Here is a 6,000-nt window from a genome sequence, read left to right as displayed (position 1 = left end):
CCCCATTCCCTCGCCTTGTAAGCCCCGGAAATACGAAGCTCCCCGAGCAAACACCCGGTAAATGCACCAAAACCAGGATGTCTGATACGCGCAATTTGGCTATGAACGCGACAGAAGAGGTTGCAAAAGAGCAAAATGTCTGCAGAAGATTGGCAGTTGGGCCGGTTGCATGATTGAGGGAGAGCGCTGGTTGGCTGCTCTCCGACCGAAGCCAGCCAGCTGGGCCGAAACGTGACGGGGGATCGAGGTACGTACCTGTACCAACCCAGCTTTTTTTTTTTCTCTTTCCCACCGAGCAGCCAGGCCCAGCAGTCTGGAGACGGCGCCTCATGTCTTACCGGCTTCCCGCCCAGCTGGTAATTGCGGCGGCGCGCTTCGACATCTGTGCGCAAACCAAAACCACACCGACGGGACCTGGGTGTTTTTCTTCTTTTTGGCGCACAACACGGCCCTTTTGGGCATGGGTACCCGGCTTGCACAACTTGGATCGCGGAACCAGGAGTTAAAACAACGCCAACCCCTGGACCATCAAGCCGATCTTCCGGTTAGACGGCAACAACGATATCGTCCGTTTCTCCCGACGGCACAACCGCGATAATCACCAATTCAGACGACATGTTACAACTCTTGCGGCTAATTTGGGCCAGTCTCGATCATATCAGACGATGGTTTGCTGACCTGCCCTCGATAGCTCCTTTTGCACTTTTTGGGGGGATCATCAAGCCACCAAGCCTGCTATCCCCCACGGCAGCTATCCAGGGGCGACAATGAAGACGCGGGGTATGCAAACGGAGCATAAACCCACGGAACCCCCCCCCCCTCTTTCCTTTTTTTTTGTCTCTGCAAAGGACGAGCTTCCACAACAGCCGAGGCCCAAACTGCAGGCCCAGATGCGGCCGTACTGTGTAATCATGAAGGCTTGGATGTGCATGCAAGGGCACTTCCCACCAGCGCCGAGGCCAACTGGGCAGGCCAGCAAAAATGAAACGAAGGGTGGTCATTGATGACAGATTCCAAGCACTCGGAAGACTGGGTACGGTTTACGGGATATACTTGGATTCCCCTTGCCCTGGACGAGCACCACAAATCGCTGCCTGAATCCGAACACCGGGCCGGGACTGCCCTCCCCAGTCGATCACCTGCGGTTATCCCGGAAGCCCTCATCGTTTCAACACCTGGCGAGGCTCCTTCATTGACCAGCCACCTCGCTTTCCCGTCGAGAAGCGAGAAAGGACTTGTCGCCTTGTCACACCTTTCCCGTGCTGCCCTCCTGCCGTCCCGCGACCACGGACAAGAGAATATGGGATGTGGGATGCGACATTGTCTCTTGTCGCCGCGGTTATGTACGTGAGCTACTAGTGTGTGCTTCATTTTTTGGGGAATTGCTGCACGTCAGTGTTGGGTGCTACGATACGCACATACGGGTGCGGATTCACAAGGTATTTTCGGGCAAAGCGTCGCCGATGTGCGTCCCCTAGAGACGTGTCCCAAGGGCGCGGACTACCAGGTTTATTTCCCCGACCCAAAAACCAAAGGCCAGCCTTGGCCCAAGGCGGTTTGGGTGGGCGCGCGGCATGCAGGTGGCTGGGGGCTCGGCCGCTGGGGTAAGGGAATAAACGGCAAGGGAGGGGTTCCATCGCCGCAGTCGACGGGGGTCCTCCTGGGCTCAACCACCTCCTCGGGACGGCAAACCTGATCGTTTTTGCCCGGTACCCCTGCCTGGCAACCGCTGGCAAACCCTTGGAAACCCGTATTGCCAACCCCTCGACTGGTGCAACCACTGTGCTGCACGCAACCACTTTGGGTCTGTGTGGCTTGTTTTCCGAGCCGAAGAAACCGCTCGACAGCCTCGAGGCATCCGCTCTCACAGTTCGGAGCTCTTCCGCGTCTTTTCAGCAAGCGGAAAGCTTTTCGACAGGCAACTGTTTCTCCTCGTATGCGATATAAACACATGACATTCAAGCTTTGAAGCTTTGTGGGGGCGCATGCCGCGCCATGACACCGTCAATGTGTTTTGACATCGAACTCATGACTAATTGTCCGTCAGCGAGTGGCCCATTGCCGGGTGCAAGCTTTTCGGTTGCTTCTCGAAACCCCAACCTCCCCCCCTCTCTTCATCGGTATCCACACGCTCTCATCTGCTGCTGCTCCCAACCGAGTGGTTTGTGGAACCTTCAACAAACACAGCAAACATAGCCCCTCTGAGACCCTTTACCTCCACCCCCTTCTCGGCGACGAGCCTCCGACCTTGCCTTTCTTCCTTCTCCGACCTTCCCTTCGTTTATGTTTTTTCTCGGTCTGTTGCATGGGATAACCTTCTGCACAGGATCTACAAAGTGTATGTATGTATGTATGTATGTGTGTGTGTGTGTGTGAGAGTGTGTGTGTACCTCGGTGTCCGTGCAGCCAAGCTACAGCCTCATTTCTTCTCCTTTTCCCTGCCCTTCTCCCTGGCGTAGCGAAGACGACTCTGGAAGATTCCTCATGACATGCGGACAACCCGGAGAGACGTGGGATGCCAGATCAGGAAGGGCATTTTCAGTGAAACAAAAACAAAACAGACAGAAAGAAAGAAAGAAAGAAAGAAAGAAAGAAAACACATACACAGGCAGGCTGCGACCCGTCTACATACACAAGGTGGTCCCCCATACCTGGAACTCATCCATGGAGGGAGGGGTATGGTCATGGTGGTTAGGTTGGGCATCCGACAGGTTGGTTGTCAGGACAGCAAGCAAAAAGCAGTCCGCATTGAGCGGCTAGTTGTCGTCTTCTCCTCCATCTCGCAGACTGAATTGCCTTCCTACACCTGCCACGGCGGCTCCAACATGCAGCCGCAGCAGACTAGCTTGAGTCCTGTGACATCTGGATCGATGGAACTTGCCGAATAGCAAGGGCAAGGTTTCCATGATTTTTTGCCTTTTGCTCCGGCTGCGTCGCAACAGTCGCGACAGATTGAGAGCGGTCTGGCATGTGGAACCTAACCCACAGAGCAGCGGGCAAATGGCCTGAAACTCGCGCACTGTGGGTATGGCGAGAGCGCACGGGCGTGTGTAATCGGGACTTCCCATGGGGTTTATTATAACAACAATCTTTTCGCTATGCTGAAGGTGACTGACTGGACAACAATGCTGGCTACCTACCTTGATGGCCGACTGGTTGTTGAGTCGCTTGCTGGCAAGGGGCTGTTGTTGTCGTTGTCGCTATCTGTGGCTGTCGAGGCAAAGCAGCGCTTCTTTTAGTCATGCAGGTTAGCTCGTTGGTGCTCTGTAAGCGACTTTCATCAAAAAGGGGTTAGTCATAGGCGCATCTAGAATCTGGGTTTCCATAGATAGGTCTAGGTTATTCAAAGTTCGTCTATTGTCTGTCTCGTCACATGAAATGGTTGGCCGGTTGTGCCGCTGCACTTGAGGATGGATGATGCTGGTGCTCACAGACGAACCGTCGCTCTTTTTGTCATTTTGTTGCTGCTGCTGCCTTTGCTTTTCCTGCTGATGGTTGATGCGTCTTGAGTCTTAGCCGCATGGTCTTCTTGTCTTCAGCTTTGACCAACTGGAGACGGGACGAAGTGACAGCCGAGCTGGGGCTGGATCGGGCTGAATTTAGCATCCGGAACTGACCAACCTGTGATTCCTAGACAAGATGATACGGTATAGCTGGTCGATCTGTCTAGGTTGCGCTGTCGGTTCATCGGCGAAATGATGATACGTTACTGTAGTTCGTATGCTTGCCCGCTAGTGACGCGCGCTGCAACAGATGCTGCAGACTCATGATGGTGCGGCTGTGCCGCTGTGGTGTTTGTGGATGCTAAGTTACTGGGCAGCGTCGCAGCAGCCAGGTTTTGAGGTGGGTGCTGAGTGGTACACACTGCTACTTTTACCTACCTACGCTACCTGTCTACCACCCACATACCTTGGTAACTGCGTGGGATAGACAGGGAGGGGAGGGGGGTAAGTTAGGAGGATGATGGATGGATGCCATGGCTCCGTCGTCGTTGGAGCGACCTAGGTACGTAAAACGGTCATGCTATCTCATCGGGTTGGGCATTGGGCTGGCTGAGAAATTTTGTCTGGCCAGTCGGGTACGTTTAGGTTGGAGAGAGACCCAGCGGGACGGGGAATGGCTATGCTGGCTGAACGACGGATGGACAGAATGTCGAGGAGTTTGCATAAGCGAGGAGGGGGGCACTGTGGTCTCAGTTGTTGAACCTTGCTTTCCTTCTTTTTTTCTCATCATCACTCATTACGCTGACCCCTGATTTTGCTGGTCTCCTTGGAGATGAAAGATCCTACGAGCAGAGCTCCGTATTGATCTTCGTTCGTTAGTTTGTTTACTCCTTGGCTTTGAGTGGGCAAGTGACAGCTCGAAGTGTCGATGGAGCAGCTCAAGCCCATCAAGAGAGGCTCCTCGATGCCCGAGTGAGTGGGCGAGGTGAAGTCAAGTGAGAGATGAGGTAAGGTGAGGTGAGCTACTATGTAGCAAGTGGGCTCTCTTTCTCTCTTCCTGATCCTCGCTCAATCCCTCCCTACACGATACGATGGTTCTCTGATCCTCACCTTTGAGAGCCCCTGCGGAGGATCTGACTTCCCTGCCTACCTCCCTACTACCTTTGCTGGTTACCTTGCCTAGCCTCTAGGGTAGGGTACGGTGGGTTACATGGCGCTCCTCCGCTCATCGGCACGGTATGACGGTAGGCATGCCAGCAGATTACACTTTCACAACGGACACATGGACCTTGGGGGGGGGGTACCCTATAAACCTATATTGTTTTTTGCCTTTTCGGAGACCGAGACCACGGCCATGGCTGCGGGTTCAGGTTACAGCGTGGTAGTCGTTCATCGAGGTTTCTATATCTCGGCGCTGTTCACTGTCTCGGTTTTATGTAGGTTGGCATGTGAGTGAGATAAGTATTCTGCCGCTATCCGTTCTGCCTGCTTGCTTCTGGTTGCTTGCTTACTTAGATTGCCTGCCTTCGTTGCTTGCCGCAAGTGCAGCGCGGTCAGTGCAGCGCAAGGTAGAGTTGCTTGCGTCTGTATCTCCTGCGTCGAGCATACACTTACATACCATATTTGATCTTGAGCAGCTCCGTTGCATGGCGATGAGCATACCCGACTGCGTGTGGAGCACCCCGAGTATGGGACTGAGTTTCCCGCTCGGGTCTTTGGACTCTTGCGGGGGAGGGACCTCCAGGTCATCTCATCTGGCCTGCTTTTTCACTGTTCGTTTGTTACAAGGTAACTTAGCCAGACAGTTATCCTGCCTGCCGTGGCCGCCCGTGGTTCGCGTCGTGCGGCGTTCGTCTGCTCGGGGTTCCAGAAGGATGGAACCCTCCTGGGCCCTCGAACCCTGGTGTAAGGGTCTGCCCACCAACAGGCTGGCTTATACCCCTCCTTCCCCCTCTTTTTGTGAGGATGATGTAATGCCGTAAGGCCGGTAAAGACCGGGTGTTGTGTCTGCGTACGTATCTGTATTTGCCGGATGAACGAGCACGATTAAGGTTTGTGTGGATGTGGGCTTCTGGGTTTGGGATTGATTAGATCTTTGCTTGAAGCCCACGGGAGGGTTCGAGCTCTTCGTCAGGTGATGGCATGATCGGGATGGTCGAATTCGCCGGAAGGGAAGATGAGGACGAAGGTGAGAATTCGGGTTAGTTAGGGGTGGACTCACCGAGACACCGAGGAAGTTGTACGTACGAAAGATGTGCACCGTCATCGTGGTCGCTGTCGTCATCGTCGGGCACCTTGTTGGGAGACGATGCCGGGTTGCCAGGCTGCCCTGCACTTGAGGCTGTGGTTGATGGTGAGGTATGTGGGTTACGTAAGTGTGCTACCATCCTTCGCCATGGTCTCCTCTGCTCGTGGCTGGCTCGTATAAGGGGGAAGGAAAGGTAACTGGGCAGCGATACCCGTGTTCTTTCCAATCATTACAGTTGCCAACTTGAGTTCCTGTTTTAGACTTCGCCTCACACATTTCACTTCAGCGACTTGGAAAGATCTTCACAAG

This window comes from Thermochaetoides thermophila (genome assembly GCF_000221225.1).
Source record: "Thermochaetoides thermophila DSM 1495 unplaced genomic scaffold scf7180000011816, whole genome shotgun sequence".
In the NCBI taxonomy this organism is placed as follows: domain Eukaryota; kingdom Fungi; phylum Ascomycota; class Sordariomycetes; order Sordariales; family Chaetomiaceae; genus Thermochaetoides; species Thermochaetoides thermophila.
Note: the sequence above shows the minus strand (reverse complement) of the source record.